This window comes from Cibotium barometz, chromosome 37 (assembly GCF_041138505.1).
Source record: "Cibotium barometz isolate CiBa-2024 chromosome 37, ASM4113850v1, whole genome shotgun sequence".
NCBI lineage: Eukaryota > Viridiplantae > Streptophyta > Polypodiopsida > Cyatheales > Cibotiaceae > Cibotium > Cibotium barometz.
This window is the reverse complement of record NC_141082.1, coordinates 31,016,830-31,037,588: the sequence shown is the minus strand read 5'-3', so window position 1 is coordinate 31,037,588 and position 20,759 is coordinate 31,016,830. Positions and strand designations below refer to the sequence as shown.

General features: G+C 38.9%; 1 pseudogene; it reads left to right on the top strand.

The window, feature by feature from the left end:
- Nucleotides 1–1,128: 1,128 nt before the first annotated feature.
- On the top strand, nt 1,129–3,484 carry LOC147617162 (uncharacterized; annotated as a pseudogene).
- Nucleotides 3,485–20,759: the final 17,275 nt, after the last annotated feature.

Below are 20,759 nucleotides of genomic sequence, written 5' to 3'. Positions count from 1 at the left end.
AGATATGCAACCTGCAAAAAAAACCCCAAAAAAATAGATTAGAACACTATGCAGGTGTAAGAAAACATGAACGCAAGAAAGTGTAGGGGTGTAGGAGAGTGCTGGGATGTAGCAGACAGAGAGAGAAGGATGGACAATAGGTCATGTGGGGGGGGGAGATGAACTTACCTCCTCCACAAATGAAAGCTATGAAAATGAGGAAAACAGAGTCTGTTTTTTGGTGTTGTAATTTTTTCCCAGTGTCAAAAAAACGTTGGAAAGAATGTCAGAAAGAGCGTCAAAAAATGTCAAAAAACCCTTTTTGATGCGCTTTCCAATGATTTTTTTGACAATGATTCCAATCACTATTTCAATGATGGAAAATATTAAATACAAAAAATATATGCAACCTTTGAAATTTCCTGCCCGACACCCTTTCTATTAGAATTTAAACTTTGGTCGACTAGATTATGGCCTAATATATAAAGGGTCATTCCCCCTTCCCCAAAAACACAAATTTACGGTCACCGAATGGTGTAAACACTACAAACACATCGGAATGCCCGAACGTAGAGGAGGAATGCTTGTGCCCTTGCAATCGGCGCAAGTACCAAATCTCTTAACGACAAAGAATTTTCAACAGCCATGTTTTAAAAAATGGTATATTTTCAGTTGAGCATCTAAATGCCTTACTTGGTGTTGCGACTGTGTGCCCTAAAAATGACAAACCAATCGATTGCTTGGATCTTTAACCCAAGCAGAGTACTAGACGGATAATGACACAAGCAAGTACTACTTAGCCTCATGTTGAAGAAGAAACTATGATGGACTCTTCGGTGTATTTGGAGTAAGACATGGATGACATCATAGATGCCCTACATGACGCAAGGGATATTGAACGAGAAATAACATAGGAAATGGGCGGTGTCCATTTTGATGCATCGAGCAGACCTCGAGAGAAGAGCAAGGGTTGTGTAGGCTAGCTCATACGCCTCTGTATATTTGCTTTGTGTACATGCCTTGCAATGCTAAACTTGCAATCAATATTTGGATGGTCAAAAAATTTTGCATAAGTACTTTACCTTTTTAAATCGTCATGGTCAATATGATATGTCATTGAGAGATCAAATATTGCTAGAAGGCAACGAGATGCCTGCAAACCATATGCGTGCAAAATCCATGTTACAATCCATTGGTATGGACTACAATTCTTACCATGCTTGTCCAAATGATTGTGTTCTCAATTGGCACGAGCATGCAAGTATTGCACAATGTCCACAGTGTGGAGAATCTAGATATAGGAAAGATGTCCAAGGAGAAAGGGTTCCTCCAAAAGCACTCAGGCACTTCCCTGTCATTCCATAGATTCAAACCATGTTTAGGTGTAAATCCATGGCGTCTACGATGTCTTTGCATAGAGCCACTAGATCCACGGACGATGTTATGCACGTGCCCACTGATTGCTCTGCATGGAGACACATTGAAGAGAAGTGGCCAGAATTTGATGAGGAACATCATAATATTCGCCTCGGGCTAGCTATGGATGGTGTGAACCCATTTGGTCTTAAAAGTTCAACATGGGGCACATGGCTAGTTTGCTTTGTGAACTACAATCTTCCACCATGGGGTTAGCAATAAAAAAGGGACATCTTTTGCTCTCATTGATAGTTCTTGGGAAGTACAAGGTAGCCAACATGGATGTGTACTTAGCCCCATTAATAGAGGAGCTACAAAGATTGTGGGAAGGAATTGATGTTCATGACATGTCAAAGAGGTTTGGACAAAGGGAGTTCTCATTACAAGGAATACTAATGTGGACTATGCATGATTGGCCACGCTATGGAGAATGCAGTGGTAAGCTATTTTGTTATTATGTAACTATTGATATATATGTGGATGGTTGTATAATATTATTTGTTTTAATATAGGACTATCAATCTCTGGATATGATGCATGCCCTTTGTGTGGACCTAGACTAGAGGCTCGTCATTTAAGAGGCTTGAGAAAGATGGTGTGTGAGGGTCACCAAGATGGTGTATAGGACTATCAATCTCTGGATATGATGCATGCCCTTTGTGTGAACCTAGACTAGAGGCTCATCATTTAAGAGGATTGAGAAAGATGGTGTATGAGGGTCACCAAGAAGTATGTTAGGTCTATTTGGGTCGGCCTCCTCCTACACTAAAGGCAAGCGATTGTTGGAAGAGAGCATGGAAGGACAACGAAGGGTCTCCACCCCCCGGAATGAAGCAGATGTCCATATTCTAGAAACTACCATATTAGGAAGGTCTTCTAATTAACCATTTTCTTGACCCTATGCATATTTTCAAAAATATAGCTGTAGTAATTTGGAAGACTATTAATGGGGTCACAGAGAGCAAGGACCAAAGGGAGGATTTAAAAATAAGTGATCGTATGCAACTACCAAAGCTAATGGTAAGTTGCTACTACCTAAATCTCCTTTGGTATTGACAAAAGAAGAGAAAGCTCAAGTTAAGAGGTGCATTTCGGAATTTTGTACTCCGATTGGATGTATACAGTGCCTGAAGGGGGAGTTTACAAAGGATAATGAGCTCTCTGGCTTAAAATCACCAAATTCTTGCAATTTGTCTTGCCTGTGGCCATAAAGGGTTGCCTCACCGACAATATAAGGGATACAATATATAAGATTGGCACCGTGGTCCATTAGATTTCATTGAAGGAGATAAGAAAAGACACTTTCGTAGTAGCCCGCTTAAATTGCATAGAAGCAATTACATTGGTGGAGAAGTTTCTCCCAACCAACATATTAACCATACGGATGCATCTCCTAGTTCATGTTGTGGATGAGGTGGGGTCATCCATTCACTTTGGATGTAATTTTTGGAGAGGTTCATAAAGACTCTTAAAGGGTTCGTCTGTCAAAGAGCTCCAAAGGGAAATATATTGGCAATGGGATGGCTTGTGCAAGAATCCCTAGTGTACATTACAGAGTTTCTTAGTGCCGTAGACCCTAAAATGTCTAAATTGTTGTCAACAGAAGAGGATGATAGGGTAGTTAGAGAAGAGCCACAGGACAACAGAAGAGGATGATAGGGTAGTTAGAGAAGAGCCACAGGACAAGGGATTGAGAGAAGGATGGATGTGGCCTTACGAGACAAGGTCAATAAATTTTGCATCTTAAACGTAAGGAGTATGCAAAAGTGGATCGAGCAGTATGGAGAGACCAAGAAAGAAAGGAATCTATCTCGTCAAGCTTTTCGAAGAAGGCTTCTAGAATTTCCATCAGCTTGCATACAGATGTGACTACCATGTAGGTGATTTCATTCATTCTAAGCCTCGATATGTTCACATGTTCTCCAAATATTGTTTACAGCTTTTTGATAAACTAACGATGTGTTTTTTTCTTTTAGTAGTGAAAATTTGAAGCATTGTGGTCACATGGATGCCATGTTTTAGTGGAGTGGATTGATACAACATTCAATTGTGGTGTTAAAGCAAATTTCATGCAGGAAAGAAGGAGTAGTGCAAGTGATCTAAATATGGATGAGAACATGCTTGATTACTTTGGAACCATCCAAGATATCATCAAGGTTGGCTTTATAAAGTTTCATATGTTAATTTGTAAATTTTACATCTTGCAATATAATTTGGCCATTGTTTGCACTTGTGTGAATTGTGTACCTACTTTGTAATGTCAAAAACGTTATGGCACTCTAGCTTTTTCAACAAATTCGCTTCGTTCTTCACATCAGAGTACAGTTGCCTTTCCGGAGTGAGGGAAGTTTTCCTAGGTTCCGTTTTGGATGAACCGAGGGATTAGTCTCATGTTCGGATATCCGTGGGCGAGGCCCCGAGTGAGAGGACCCTGCACCGCGCAAGGAGTGCTACTTCCGTTTGCTAGCACCCCCCGAATCCGTTGCGCCGAGGGGGCAGGGATCTTTCAGCTCGTATCAGAGCGAATTGACTAAAGTGAATCAACTAAGAAACCAAAAATGTCAAAAATTTATAAAGTATCAGTAAAAGGTTAGAAATGTGTGATGAAATTCATACAAATGGATATTCAGACTGAAATTCATAAATTGGTAATTTGGTCTTCAGATGGAAGTACCACAATTATAGGGAATCCCTGACTTGCTTGAGGCCTAGACATGATGGTATTTACATTATAATTCCAAGGACCGTGACTACTCGTATATACTGAGGGTATAACTGCAGCTCTTTACTCGCAGTATATACGAGTACATCTAAGACCTTGAAATTATAAGCAAAAATGCTATCCAGATGATGAATTCGAATGTGGTTGATATGATTTTAAAATTCTGGTTGAGAATTTGATGAGTTGATTTGGACTCTGATTGGAAAAAAAAAGATGATTCCTGAATTTTGGTTGAAAAGCGATCAGTTGAACAAAGCCACAATGAGGATGAATGGGACGAGTCCCTTTGATGATGTTCGTAACTGGAATGACAACTTCAGCAAATCACTATGAGATTAGTGGATTGTGCTGACAGATTGCTGCTGTTAACACTTGACCCGGTGGATCAAGTTAATGGATGACAAATTGAGAACTTGCTTGACTGAAATTCCCGTGGAGGAATGTTCAGAAAGCTATTTTTCGGTCTAATGGACCATTATTGTGTTAAAGATATGAATGATATGATATGAATGAATAGTTATCTGATGATGAGTGCTATATAAGGGATCTTTATCCTAGGATTCTGTTGGGTTCACCAGAATATAAGGAACCCTAGAATCAGTTGGATCTTAAGGGAAAGAGTTGTGTCCCCTAGCTGCGAGATGAGGACATCTCGCGTTTTTTTAAGTGCGGTAGGATGTAAGATTCCTCCCTCCAGCTTTTGAGGTGTTCATGTGTAAGAACTTTCCCTTCTGATCTGATAATTATTTCCCTCTCTGAAATAAAAGAAAGATCCTAGAGAGAGAAAATGTCTAGAGAGAGGTAGTCCAAAATTGAGATATTTTAGATATAAAAATCCTCCTAGTGTCTAAAATGGTTTCCCCTGAAATAAAAATTCAAAAAGAACTTTCCAATGTGCAATTGGAATTAATTGAAAATAAGTATAAAGGAGCTTAGCCTAAGGGTCTAGATTTTCAGAAATTTTTGGATTATGGTCCAATTAAGGTTCCTATGGCCAATAGGATCAATCCAAGTGTGGGGAGGAGATAAATCCAATTTATAAAAGAAAAATACCTAAAAATAAGTAAATGCCCACATAAGATGAAGAGTTGACTGAGTACAAGGTTTATTAGTAAAAAACTATGAGTATTACTAAAAAAATGAGATATTTTGGGTATAATGATTCAATTTTGACACCTTGGTAAGGAGAAGGGGGCTCTTCAAGGAGGCGCCTATTTCACATGTGGTGGAGTTTTAAACTCAAAAATATTGTGATATTTTTATCTCTCTTCTCTCCTAGATCAAACCAAATCCAAAGGGAGCCAAACTAGGTCTAAATCTTGTCCAAATTCAGCCAAACTGAACCTGGAAAATTCTAGAAACTAGTTGGACTTGGTTAGAGGCCTCCCTCACCTATAAATAGCTCCTTAGCCCTTTGTAAAAAAATATGAGAACTATACCATGCCAGTACTATACTGAAATAATGATATTTTCTATTATCCTCTACAAATTGAAGAGATTGGAGCTTCTCTCTCTCTTCAATCTTCCTTGGAGTCTTCATCAACATACCAAACCAATTGATTCGTTGGGGGGCTCTACTTTGATTAAATAATCAAGCAATCTAGGAGATAAAGAGTGGTTTATGATCTTTCTTTTTAATCTCCAAATGTTTCTCTCTTCTCAACCCCTCTCAAGCTTGAGAAGCATTCAATTGAATGGCTTTTTAAATGCAATTGAAGTTATTTAATGAATTTTATGATAAAACACATAAAGTTTCCATTTATGCTTAAATTAAATGTTTTTTTAAGCATGTCTCTCTCTCCCCCAAAGAATGGTCATTCCTATGACCTATTCTATATTCAAATTATGCCTCTCATGAAGCAATTCTCTAATCTAAAAGTAACTTCTATGCTTGTCAAATTAGAGGCCAAAGAAGTGGCTTTTTAATGCTTTTATGCTATTTAATTCATGGAAAAATTAGAAATCAAGTCCATAATTGGATAGTGATCCAATTAATGGTTATTCTATCATATGATATTACTAAACTTTATGCTTCCAAAATTATTAAGAATTATCAGTAATAGTAACGGAGCTATGGCAAAATTTCTGAGAAATTAACACATAAATCATTTTCATTCATAATATGAAAAGAGGACTTCCTACTAAATTCTAGGATTAATCATCCTAGATTAATTGAATGATTCTCATTATAATCATGGAAATTTTGATTTTTATGTTTATGCATAAATAGTTAATTAGGAAAAAGAGAAATTTCTAGTAATTCATTTTATGTTAAAAGAGTAATCCCCATGACAATGGGAATCCATGTATTCCAATGAAGTAAGAGAAAAATTGGGATGCTAAAATAATGTATATTTTATTTATAAATTAAAGAAGGATTTTAGTTAAATTTATCTTTTTGCATAGATAAATTTAAATGTTAAAAGAGGAATTCCTATGACATTTGGAATTCCATCATTTAGATGGGAAAAGAGAAATTCCTAGCATATTGGAATTAATGAGTATTTTATTTAAATTCAAAGATGAAATTTAGATAAATTTATTTTATCTATGAGAAATATTTAAATGTTAAAAGAGGAATTCCTATGACGTTTGGAATTCCATAATTTAGATGGGGAAAAAAGAGAAAATCCTACCATATTGGAATTAATGAGTATTTTATTTAAATTCAAAGATAAAATTTAGATAAATTCATTTTATCTATGAGAAATATTTAAATGTTAAAAGAGGAATTCCTATGACATTTGGAATTCCATCACTTAGATGGAAAAGGAGAAATTCCTAGCATATTGAAAAATTGGATATTTTATTTTAGATGAATTTATTTTATGAGAAATATTTGATGATAAAAGAGGAATTCCCATGACATTGGAATGCAAATAATTAAATGCAAAAAGAAGAATTCCCATGGTAATAGAGATCCAAGAAATTAAATGGGAAGAAGATGAATTTTTAGTATAATTCAATTTATGATTATTTACCAAAAGTGGAAATATGGTTAGAATTGATTTCTACAAATCTCATGAATTCTTTTATTAAAAAGAGAAATATTGAATATAATTCAATTGAGGAATTGAGAAGGAATATAGAAATAGTCCTTCGAGAAAAGCAACCGTTAATTAGGCCAAGCAATTGGTAGAAATTTAGAAAAAGTCCCATTATCGGTATCAAACTAGAAAAAGCTATTAAATGCGAATAGCATGTGAATGGATGTAATAAGATGAAAATAGAATGTGATAAGATGTAAATGGGATGTGATAAGATGTGTATGAGATGTGATAGGATGTGAATGGATGTAATAAGATGAAAATAGAATGTGAAAGATGTAAATGGGATGCGATAAGTTGTGTATGAGATGTGATAGGATGTGAATGGATGTAATAAGATTAAAAAAAGAATGTGATAAAATGTAAATGGGATGCGATAAGATGTGTATGAGATGCGATAGGATGTGAATGGATGTAATAAGATTAAAAAAAAAGAATGTGATAAGATGTAAATGGGATGCGATAAGATGTGTATGAGATGTGATAGGATGTGAATGGATGTGATAAGATGAAAATAGGTGTGATAAGATGTGATGTAATGGAAATGGATGTCGATGTAAATGATGAGATGAGAATGAGATGAGAGGATATGTGAAAAGGGTGAGATGGGGAGTACATGGATGTGGATGTGGATGTGTATTTGAAAGAAGGGATATGCATGTGTATGCCAAAAAATGGATGTGGATGTGTTTGTGAGAGAATGGATGTGGATGTGTTTGTAAAAGAATGTATGTGGATGTGTATGTGAAAGAAGGGATATGCATGTGTATGTGAAAGAATGGATGTGGATGTGTTTGTGAAAGAATGGATGTGGATGAGATTTAAATGTGATGTGATGTAAAGGGATGCGGATGTGAATGTGATGTAGATGTGGATAAGATGTGGTGTGATGTAAAGAGATGTGAATGTGATGTAGATGTGGATAAGATGTGATGTGATGTAAAGAGATGTGATGTGATGTGAAATATATGTGGATGTGAAGTAAAAGATATGAATGTATGGATAGATATGGGTAGTCGTACATGTGAGCAATTGGATGAATGTGGATGAATGAGATGAGATGTGTATGAATGAGACATGATGTGGATGTGATGTAATGTGGATGGGATGAATGCGATATGATGTGGGTAGATGTGATGTGATGTAATGTGGATAGAATGTATGTGATGGGATGGTGATGAGAATGATAAATGGATGAGATGTGATGTCATGTGAATCAAGATGTGAATGAATGATATTTAAAAGAAGAATTCCTATGACATTCATCAAGATGTGAATGAATGATATTTAAAAGAGGAATTCCTATGACATTTAGAATTCCATCACTTAGATGGGAAAAGAGAAATTCCTAGTATATTGAAAAAATGGATATTTTATTTTAGATGAATTTATTTTATGAGAAATATTTGATGTGATAAAAGAGAAATTTCCATGAGATTGGAATGCAAATAATTAAATGAAAAAAAAAGAATTCCCATGGTAATAGAGATCCAAGAAATTAAATGGGAAGAAGAGGAATTTCTAGTATAATTCAATTTATGATTGTTTACCAAATGTGGAAATATGGGTAGAATTGATTTCTACAAATCCCATGAATTCTTTTATTCAAAAGAGGAATATTGTATATAATTCAATTGAGGAATTGAGAAGGAATATAGAAATAGTCCTTCGAGAAAAGGAACCTTTAATTAGGCCAAACAATTGGTAGAAATTTAGAAAAAGTCCCATTATCGATATCAAACTAGAAAAAGCTATTAAATGGGGATAGCATGTGAATGGATGTAATAAGATGAAAATAGAATGTGATAAGATGTAAATGGGATGCGATAAGATGTGTATAAGATGTGATAGGATGTGAATGGATGTAATAAGATGAAAATAGAATGTGATAAGATGTAAATGGGATATGCGATAAGATGTGTATGAGATGTGATAGAATGTGAATGGATGTAATAAGATGAAAATAGAATTTGATAAGATGTAAATGGGATACGACAAGATGTGTATGAGATGTGATAGGATGTGAATGGATGTGATAAGATGAAAATAGGATGTGATAAGATGTGATGTAATGGAAATGGATGTCGATGTGAATGATGAGATGAGAGGATATGTGAAAAGGGTGAGATGGGGGTATATGGATGTGGATGTGGATGTGGATGTGGATGTGGATATGGATGTGGATGTGGATGTGTACAACATGAAAGAAGGGATATGCATGTGTATGTGAAAGAATGGATGTGGATGTGTTTGTGATAGAATAGATGTGGATGTGTTTGTGAAAGAATGGATGTGGATGTGTATGTGAAAGAAGGGATATGCATGTGTATGTGAAAGAATGGATGTGGATATGTTTGTGAAAGAATGGATGTGGATGTGTTTGTGAACGAATAGATGTGAATGAATGGATGTGGATGAGAATGAAATGTGATGTGATGTAAAGGGATGCGGATGTGAATGTGATGTAGATGTGGATAAGATGTGGTGTGATGTAAAGAGATGTGATATGATGTGAATGTGATGTAGATGTGGATAAGATGTGGTGTGATGTAAAGAGATGTGATGTGATGTGAAATATATGTGGATGTGAAGTAATAGATATAAATGTATGGATAGATATGGGTAGTCGTACATGTGAGCGATTGGATGGATGTGGATGAATGAGATGAGATGTGTATGAATGAGACATGATGTGGATGTGATGTAATGTGGATGGGATGAATGAGATATGATGTGGGTAGATGTGATATATGTAATGTGGATAGAATATATATGATGGGATGGTGATGAGAATGAATGTGATGGATGTGAATGGATGGATGTGATGGATGTGAATGGATGGATGTGAATGGATGGATGTGATGTGATGGATGTGATGGATGTGAATGGGTGGATGTGATGTGATGTGAGTCGGACAAGTATGAATGAATGATATGTGGTGTGAACGGATGAGATTTGATGTCATGTAAATCAGGATGTAAATGAATGATATGAGATGTGAATGGATGAGATGTGATGTGATGTGAATCAGGATGTGAATGAATGAGATGTGAAGTGAAGTGGATGTGATGAGATGTGATGTAAATTGGGATAGATGTGAATGGATGATATGTGATGTGAATGAATGTAATGTGATGTGATGTGATGTGAATCAGGATAGATGTGAATGAATGAGATGTGATGGGATGTTAATCAGGATAGATGTGAATGAATGAGATGTGAGGTGAAATGGATGTGATGTGATGTGGATCGGGGTAGATATGAATGGATAAGATGTGAATGAATGTGATGTGATGAGATATGGATATGGGTAGATGCGAGTGGATGAGATGTGATGAGAGTAAATGAGGAAAGATGTGATGAGATGGAAAATGATGTGATTGGATGAGAATAGGTATACATATGAATTGGACGTGGATTAAGTAATGTTGATTGATGTGGAACAATGTGGAAAGACGAGAGTTCGTTATAGAAACTGTATTTATGACCTGTTTTAAAATGACTGTTTTATGTCAATAATGCTGGGGAAGCATTTTGATCGTCTTGTGAATGAGGTCGTGGTGGAGACCTAACTGATAAAGTTGCAACAGTTGTTGACGGAGAGTCAAGGAGGACTTCTCACGTAGCAAGGTCGGTCGAGGTCTTGACCAACCTCGATTCGATTTAAATGGTGAGCTTCAGGTACAGTGGATGAGGGACCAAGGAAGCCGCCTATGAGTGAAGCACTAGGTGACCTGCGAAGGATCCTAGAGGGTGCTGACCATACGGTGCTCGGGCTCTGGGTCACCGAAGATACCCACACGTGCACCATGGAAGATATTGGAACAAGGAGTAAGAGCTGTTTTCTGAAACCGGGCATGGATCTGGTTGATTGACCTTGCTGGTCCTCAACGGATGAGTCCATGGCTCTTTTATATGGATCTGTTGGTTGATCTTGTTGATCTTCAACGAAGATTCCATCTTGATTTTTTTAAGTGAATATATTGCCGGGTACTATGAGCTAGGAACTATCGAAAAGGCCCTTGAGTGGACAGGTGGTGAGCGTTCTGGTTGCCAATGATGCCATAGGTACACTGATGAAGGAATGATTGGAAATTAGGATTCAATCGGATATTTTGGAGGATTATAATCAGTGACACTATGGTTTCATTAAAAGACTGTTTTAAAGACAGCTGAATTTGCGAAAAAGGCAATTTCATATTGGGTGTGTAAGTGGTGTGACTAGCTTTAAGTTTGCATGAATATCCGGCTAGGGGGCTTGGGAACTCTTTTTCCTGGTACCCGGGATAAAACCTAACCAAAATCCAAATTGGATCCCATCACTATAGTGGTTGGGCAGTTGGCTAACCCATGGGACTCGATGGGGTTAGGCTGGACTGATGGATCCGTTAAATGAGACTCAATTCTGTTATAGTACGATAGATGAAGTAAATCCCGGATAGTAATTGTTCTATGGAAAAGAATCAACGCGGCTGTGCCTCTCGATGGGGAAAAAAACGTTGGTCTCTATGATCCAAGTGCAAGTTCTTCCTTGATCTGACCAAGTGACTTACAGGTTCGGCCGGATCAGTTTGGTCAGTAAATGACCTTGACTACGTTAGAGTAAAATTATCCTAGAGGAATCACCTGTGCTTTCTGGGTGAGGGAAGTTTTCCCGGGGTCGGTTTTGGATGAACCGAGGGATTAGTCTCCTGTCCGGATATCCGTGTGGGCGAGGCCCCGAGTGAGAGGACCTGCACCGCGCAAGGAGTGCTACTTCCGTTGGTAGCATCCTCGAATCCGTTGCACGGAGGGGGCAGGGATCTTTCAAAAGAGAAGTGGGTGGACTTTGGGGAAGAGCCTTGTCACATTTGCCTCGGACTAGCAACAATGGATAGAGTCAATCCATTTGGCTTGCGAAGTTCATCATGGAGTGCATGGACCGTTTGACTAGTCAATTATAACCTGCCACCATGGTTAGCAATAAATAAGGGAAACCTTTTACTTTCATTTGATAGTTCCAAGGAAGTACAAGGTCAAGAACATGGGTGTCTACTTGGCTCCATTATTTGACGAGCTATGCATGTTATGGGATGACTACAACATAAACCCCCCTTATCGATGGGGCCAAAATGACACGTTTTTTACAAAAATGTTATTTTCGCAATGACGAATGTCATATAAATGATAATTTTTTCAACCGAAGACACTATGTCCCATGAACCATTGCATATTCAACCGCATATGCGACGCTTTTTTACCTTTGCTTACACAACGCTTGCTAGCGATGCTTACAAACTGTAAAGTGTTGCTTAAACAATGTAACTTAAGTAGGCATCGCTTAAGCAACGATTTGGGGTATTTTTAAAAAAAACCAAAATAAATTGCTCTCGTGCAAAATTGCAGGAGCCATTGATCGTTTTGCAGCTACGCTCATCCATGCTCGTCCACATCGATCGGTTGCCCCAGCCCATCCACACATGTCCATCAATCACTCACCCAAGGCGATCCATGCCAGTCTGTGCCATATCCTCAATTCGTCCACGCCACATTCCTGAATGTCATGCCAGTGAGTGAGAGAGAGAGAGACAGAGATAGAAACAAAGCAAGAGGTGGGTGTGTGATGTGTGTGTGCGCGTGTAAGAGAGAGAGAGAGAGTGAGTGAGGGAGTGAGTGTGTGTGGTGTGAGAGAGGGATGTGTGTGTGTGTGTGTGTGTGTGTGTGTGTGGGTGTGTGTGTGTGTAAGAGAGAGAGAGAGTGAGTGAGTGAGTTACAAAGGTGTGTGTGCGAGGTGTGTGTGTGTGTATGATGTGTGTGTGTGTGTGTGTGTGTGTGTGTGTGTGTGTGTGTGAGAGAGAGAGAGAGAGAGAGTTATGTGTGTGATTAAAGGATTTAAGGTGGATGCCAAAAAAGGATTAACATGGTGGATTAAGCATAATGATAAATAAACAAGAGGCTTTTATAATATGAAGTGATAGGGAGTTGTGGCAGGTTCCTAATGGCAATATTCAACCATCAATTGTGCCCAAGTTGCGATTAGGGTTGATTAATCCTTAGTTAGTTAAAAGTAATCACTATTTTGGATGTAGTATAGCACTATATCTAGTTATGATTCAAGCCAAGAAGCATGAGATTTAATGAGATAATCATGGATTTATAGCACTTTCACTAAAGTACCTTTCTTTGAACCACACAGAATAAGATCTCTATATTGGAGGCATCAAATGAAAATATTAAAGTTACCAACTTGTAGAGCACCCCAAAAAACCCTCAAGACCAAGAGAAACTAGAGATATTTACACCCAGTTTCTTGTAGATCTAGATTTCCCTTTCAAAAAACGATGCTAGTTAATTGTGTTGCCGTCGAAAGCTTGGTTCAAAATTCATTGATTTCTTTGATGTGCTTGTGCCCCAATGAGCTAGGAGGAAGCCCAACTAGTTTCTTTTAGTAATGGTTAAGTGTATGGATGGAATCCCTCCCCATAGATGCTTTGTCCCTCGCACAGGTGGCCAGGATTTTTCCTTGTACATTTGTATTGCCTCACCGAAGACAGTGCCCCATGTCTTATCCATTCCTTGCCTGGGTGAGAGAGGCAATATGACCATCCACTATGCGTGTGGGAGACTTTCGGAGGCTTCTGGAGGCTAAAAACCAACCATCCTTCTAGGGACAAGAGTCACACCGAAAGGGGTGGTCCGCCGAAGTCTAGAAACCAACCACACAAGTGAGCAAAAAAAAAAACTTTATTTTTTTGGTTTTTTGGCTGAATCTTCACACTTGAAGAAGGCTCTAATACCAATGTAACATGCAGAAGCTTGGTGGAAGAATTGGTAACTTTAATGCTCATCAGAATTCAGCAAGCATTCGTGTGTGTGACGAAGATAACACACAAATTAGAAGATGATGTGTAGAAAAGAGAGAGAGAGAGAGAGAGAGAGAGAGAGAGAGAGAGAGAGAGGGAGGGAGAAGAGGACACAGTATTAGGTCCCGAATACCCTCTGTTGAGCCCCCACCACAAATGGTGTATTTGCTTTAATAGAATGATGTAAATCTAAAATAAAGACTAGTTCTTGACTTGCACTTCTTCACCTTGGTTGTGAGCACCTTCCCCTTGGCTGTCCTATCCCTTGGTATGTAGCCATTGTGAATAACGAGATGAAAACACTAATTTCTGGTCTAGGTATTTATACCCCTGAATGTTGTTGGTCCGTTGGTTCAAAACCTCTTCACGACTTGGTCTTTTTGCATTACAATGCTCTTAATCCAGTGTTTTCACAGTGGAATGCCCTGGTCGCCTTCAGATCATCGTTGGCTACCCTATGGACTGCTGTCTAGCCTTGCACAGGCTGAACCACATGGTGGACGTCTCATGAAACATTGGCGGGGAGATGTGACTAAGAGAGTGAAGGTAGGGGGTGAGAAGCCTTGGTACATGAGCACCAAGGATTGAAATGAGGAGATGCAAAAGCAAAGCATGCAAGAAATCCCCAATGCTACAAGCAACAAGAGGATGCGCCGAATGGAGAGCGTAGGAAGCTCTCACCTTGGAAGCGACGGTTGGGATGCATTCCATGTCTACTTTGTAAGTATCAAGCTTATCTTGTATGTTTCATTTGATATTATGTCTACTTTGTAAGTATCAATGCTTATCTTGTTGTTTTGGTACTTTTAGAATCAAGTGGTTGATTAGCCGCCGGGCGGGAGAAGAGGAGGACATTGCTCGCCGCCATAACACATGCTTTCTTTTAGAGAAGCTTGAGCAAGAAGGTGCCAACCTCAATTGGGGGCGCATTGCAAATATGGTAAGTGGCGGCAAGCCTTAACCTTATGATTTGTATACTTGCTTTTGTCATGTTAGATCATTGTTTTGTATACCAAAAAAAATCATCTTGTATGGTTTTTGCAGGGACCAAATTATGCCTAACCCTAAGTGAGGGCTCCGCATAGAGTTTTGGCTTATCTCGTCAGAGCTTGATATGTAAATTTCACATCTTGCAATATAATTTGGCCATTGTTTGCACTTGTGTACAATGTACCTACTTTGTAATGTCAAAAACGTTATGGCACTCCAACTTTTCCAACAAATTTGCTTTGTTCTTCACATCAAAGTACAGTTGCCTTTGGTACTCTATAAGTTTGGCATAATGGTACATCCAGCTACAAGACTGCAACTGGATACACCATTATGCCAAAAAAATTTAATACCTGCACGCATTGAAATAACCGTTGAAAAAAGCGTCGAAAGTTTCCTGCATGTCGAAAAAAGCATCGAAACATTCTTGCATCCGTCGAAATAACCATCGAAAGTTTCCTACATCCGTGAAATAATCATTCTAATAGTAGTCAAAATAGGAGTCGAAATAGCAACAATCGAAATGTTAGCTGAAAATAGCGTCGAAAAGTCCGTCGAAACAAGAGTGGAAAACATGTTTATTTCGATGCTTTTTTTGATGCGTGTATCGGTGCTTATTTGGACGTTTCCATTTCGACGCATGTTTCGACATTTCGGGGATTTTAAGCTTAGTTCTAAAGCATCGAAAAAAGCATGGATAATGGCCCTGCCTCGTGTAGTGATGATTGCATAAGCCATAAGCTTTTTATTAGGGCTAGGATCTCCTCTTCTTCTCATCTCCTCTTTATCTTTTCCTCTTCCACTTCTCATGTAATAAAATGTTGTTTACCAATTTAATGTTGTATACTCATGTTTTTACATGTTGGTTTGATTTTATAAGGTCTCCTTCTACATCTTAAAGTGAAGACTTACAAGCATCATAAGGTAAGAGATCTCTCTCTTTTATCTTATGTTTTGTTTTGCTATTTATACTTTTCTTATTTACACTCTTGGGTGCTGGGGTTTAGGATTAGTCATATGCATGCTCTTTAAGATTGTGGCTTATGCCTTATGTTTTATACATAAGGCTCTTATGCATAAGGCTTAAGCTTATGCATAAGGCTTAAGCTTACGGATTAGCCTCATGCATACATAAGGCTCATGGATTAGCCTAATGTAAGAATCCAATATATGCTCAAACACATGGAGCCAACAAAAAGTACCTAAAGGCATTGCTCTTGTACATAGATTACCTCGATCGATATAGGTTTTAAATTTTTTTGGCATAATGGTACATTATGGTGTAGGCAGCAGCTCCCCTTAGACATATCAGCACAACCACTTGACTGCAAACCCACATATCCCACATCCACAGGCTCAGCAACATTTATAGCAATTCCCCCATCATCCACTTCAAAACAGATAATATCAATGGCATCAAGGAAAGTACTAATAAAACATAAAGGAGCATCTTACAGCTCAGCCCGTTCACATTTAGTGTTCACAGCACCCCCAAAATCCTTTGCCACGTCTAAAATACATTAATATGTTTGCTTCTTCACAACACCATCTTCCTGCAGTTCCCTTTCTGAAAACACATAGTTAGCATCCTTCAAACCTGTATCTACTTCCTCTGAAAGCATATCAATAGTCAACTCCAAGACTCCATGAGCATCAGCGCATTTATCTTCCATTGCTGACTCTAGCCAACTCTGATCCAAGTCTATTTCCTCATCTGATTCATCAAAAGACTCTGCCACTTCCATAATAGCTCTAGCCATATTCACATCATCATACTAACTAGGGGGTTGCTTTTGATTCCAATAAACTCCTAGAATCCCCATCACAGCAATATTGAGATTTCCTACCTGATCAGTCAGCTTCTGTATCTCCTGCTGTAGACCATTCTATTCTCTACTTGGTTCCACTACCCTTGGAATCTCCACATTGATTTCTCTCTCCAAGTCCATATCCATAGGAACTACCAATTTGCTAGCTTCCCTCTCTTTCCTTGTCAGCTCCCGCTTCGTCGTGTTCTTCTTCCACTGCATTATCACCATCCTTACCGCCTTATCAAAGGTGTCAGGTTCTTTAAGCTCCACTTTCATCCTAATGCTCTCATGCAACAGATCAACGAACCTATCTTTTTCTAGAAAATCAGGTGGCACCTAATTCTCTCCCAAAGCTTTCAAAAGCCTCCAGGCCCCCAGAATGTCCTCCAACATCAGCTAACCTCAAACTCTGGCTTCAAAACCTCTCTGAACCAGCCAGCTACCCTTTGTTGACACTTCTCTGACTTCTTTCTGACTGAATTAGCTGATATAGACCCGGCTGATAGAAATAGAGTAAACTTATCCAACCAGTAAACTCAACTAAAGAAGAAACTCTCACTCATGTGTCCTCTGACCCTACCTGGCACTCGGTTTGACTTAAAGACATATCGCACTCAAGACTCACAGCTGGCTGTAGTTGACCCCATTGTGACTCAAATTTGATTCTGCTTTTTGACAAAAACTAACCCAGCCGACTCAAATGGGTCATACCACCACTCTTCTATGTCCTCTAACAATCTCAAGCCCTCAGAACACTCAAAACTACCCAAGATCTAACACTCTAAACACTTTTCTAGCTTCTTCAGAGCAGAATTAGAACCATCATTTTTTTCGCTTGCTAGCTAGTGACTCAGTTGTACCCACTAGCACAGGTGATTGATGAATGTTGACAGTCCTCCAACTGTTAGACCAAACTCACACGCACTTCTCCCAAACTCAAACAAGTCACAGCAAGGACAACACTTCCACCTGATGATGCTGATCTTCAGCTGACACACAGAATTGACCTTCACCTCTTAACAAATGTTGACTGAGTCAACACTTACTCAGTAGTAGTAGCTCACTAGTCATTAGAATAACACATACAAGAGATTCATCTCCATGAACTCAATCATAAAAACTCATTCATTCACAACAAAAACCTCATAATAAAAGACTTTGAAACCATTCTCAACTAATTCAACTCAAACTCACTAACTGATTCAACCATTCTCAACTGATTCAACTCAAACTCACTAACTGATTCAACCATTCTCAACTGATTCAACTCAAACTCACTAACTTCATCAGATAGACAAAAACATATTTCTGTCTCATCAGCCCTAATACTTGGGGCTCAAATCAAAAGAAGAAAACACTAAAAACTCTTTGGGGGTCCTCCACTAATAAACCTCACCAACAAGTCTCCACCACCACAGCGTCATCTTCGGAGTAGGATAGGTGGCCACAGCTTGAGGGAGTAGGAGACTGGTGATAATATCCATGTTGCAACAGTGGGAAGGACATTTGACGATTAACTCTTTGGACCTCGACCACGCATTGACCTCTTGGACCTTGTACATGGCGATCCCTGGGGCAGATCTAGATGCACTGGACGGGAAACAGAATGATGAGGCTGAGAAGGTACGTAATGTTTTTTTTTTATCTTCCAAAAAAATTCAATGCGGGGCCTCAGGGGCCTGGGGACCCCACACATGTAATCTAGGATGCATCGGGGCCCTCCAAACATGCCTGCCGAAGGCTAACGAGGATAGCCCTGAATTTGTAGATTAAGGGCCATCCTTTGCCAGCCTTCAAGACTAGCATGCCTAAAGGGCCCCGAAGCATCCGAGATTACATGTGTGGGGTCCCCAGGCCCCTCAGGACCCGCCGCACAGACAATTTCAACTCCTTTGAAAATATTTTTTTTGACTGTGGTGAGTTTGGGCTTTCCATTGGTGTTGCTACATCGAGGATTACTGTCAAGGAATACAATTACTTTTCCTTAATATTTGAGTGGATTCTTGTGTAGGGGAGGTGTAGGGCTTGCTTTCTTTGGCCATAGTGAAAGAGCCATGTGTGGAATGAATCGGGGTGCGAATGTTTAGATCGGGATAATTGTAGATGTTTTGAAGTGTTTTGGTTTGATTTTTGGTTGGATTTGATTTACAATTGTATGATGTTTAGTTGTTTGTTGGTGTGTTTTTAGGGTTTTTAATCTTTTTCCCTCATTACTTAGTGTTTTCAAATATAGGGTTAGTTTTAGTAGTTAGTATTAATTAGTATTATTATTAGTATTAAAAATAAGTTAGTGTTAATCACTAAGTTAGTGTTAATAGTAGCTAGTGTTAATAGTAGCTAGTGTTAATCACTAGGTTAGTTAGGCTAGGCTATAATTAGAGTAACTAACCTAGTTAAACTAACTAGGATAAGGCTAGGTTAGCCTAAAACTAGTAAAGCAAGAGAAGTCGATACATTGATTGGTGCAAATAGGCCGCCATCTCGCTGCCCTTGTTCTCTATCGTTTGGCTCACAAACACAATGACTACACCTCTCCATCGCCAATGCACAAGCCTTGCTTTTGCTTTTGCTTTTGTTTTTGCCTCTGAGCCTCACGAGCATGAACCATGAGCCTCACAAGCATGAGCCTCAGGGGCATGAACCTTCACAAGTGTGAGCCTCATGAGTGTGAACCTTCACACAAGCGTGAGCCTCACAATCATGAATCTTCAGCACACGAGGCATGAACCTTCACAAAGTGACCTTCACAAGTATGAGCCTCACAGGCATGACAGGCATGAACCTTCATGGAGAGTGACCTTCACACAAGTATGAGCCTCATAGGCATGAACCTTCATGGAGTGACCTTCACACAAGCCTGGGCCACACGAGCATGAACGTTCATAAGTGTGAGCCTCACGGGTGTGAACCCTCACACACATAAACCTTCACAAGCATAAGCCTCGCAGGGGGCATGATTCTTCATGGAGTGACCTTCACAAATGTGAGCCTCCCAGGTGTGAACCTTCACAAGAATAAGCCTCATGGGTGGTGTGAACCTTCACAATCATGAGCCTCGTAAGCATAAAGTTTCATGGAGTTTGTCAAGTGCACAATATTTATAGGTGCTTCACAAACACAAATCCACCTTCACAGTACTCACTTGAGGCTCATTCACATTGATCCACCTTCATAGCACTCACTTGAGGCTCATTCACATTGATCCACCTTCATAGCACTCACTTAAGCCTCACTCACATTGATCTAGGACACAACAATCTAGATTGCACTGGATTAGAGACCAATCAGATTGTGAACCATCTTTAGGCCATGCCACCTTTGTGCATATTCTTGCTATCTACTTTCTACTTTATCTTTTCTTACATCACATGCACTCACACAAACCTAGCATACACAATCAAACCTCTTGGGAGAAGTTACATGCTACTTTGGTCCTCATTTTTAATCTTTAGTTTGTCATCATTATTTTCAGCTTTCCACTTTGTGTTGTGACATTGATTGAAGTAGTGAAATGTGTGGTTCTTGAGATTAAAAAGTTGTGACTCCTCTTGATGCTTTAAAGCATAATTCATTGGCACAATACCATACCCCAAAGGAAACATACTTGCATATGCATTTAGAATAGTTTCATTTCATGCACAACACGCAAACTCTTACATAGAAAACACCCAAAAAAAAGTGTAAAATAGAAACAAAAATAAAAGAGACACTATGGGGAAAGAAACACGAGCATGAAGAGGTAAAACAACAAACTTAACATCTATGAGATGGAACATGGAGCCACACTCCCATTCCCCTCAACCTTTCCTTGAGAAGAACCAAAAATGCATCTTGCAAACATCCTTGACTACAAGGAGATATCTTTGTGAGGAGGTCAATCGTATGCACTTTGTAAACTGGGAGGAAAGTGGTGGTGTTAATTATCGCTAACACTCTATATGAAGATAGTGAG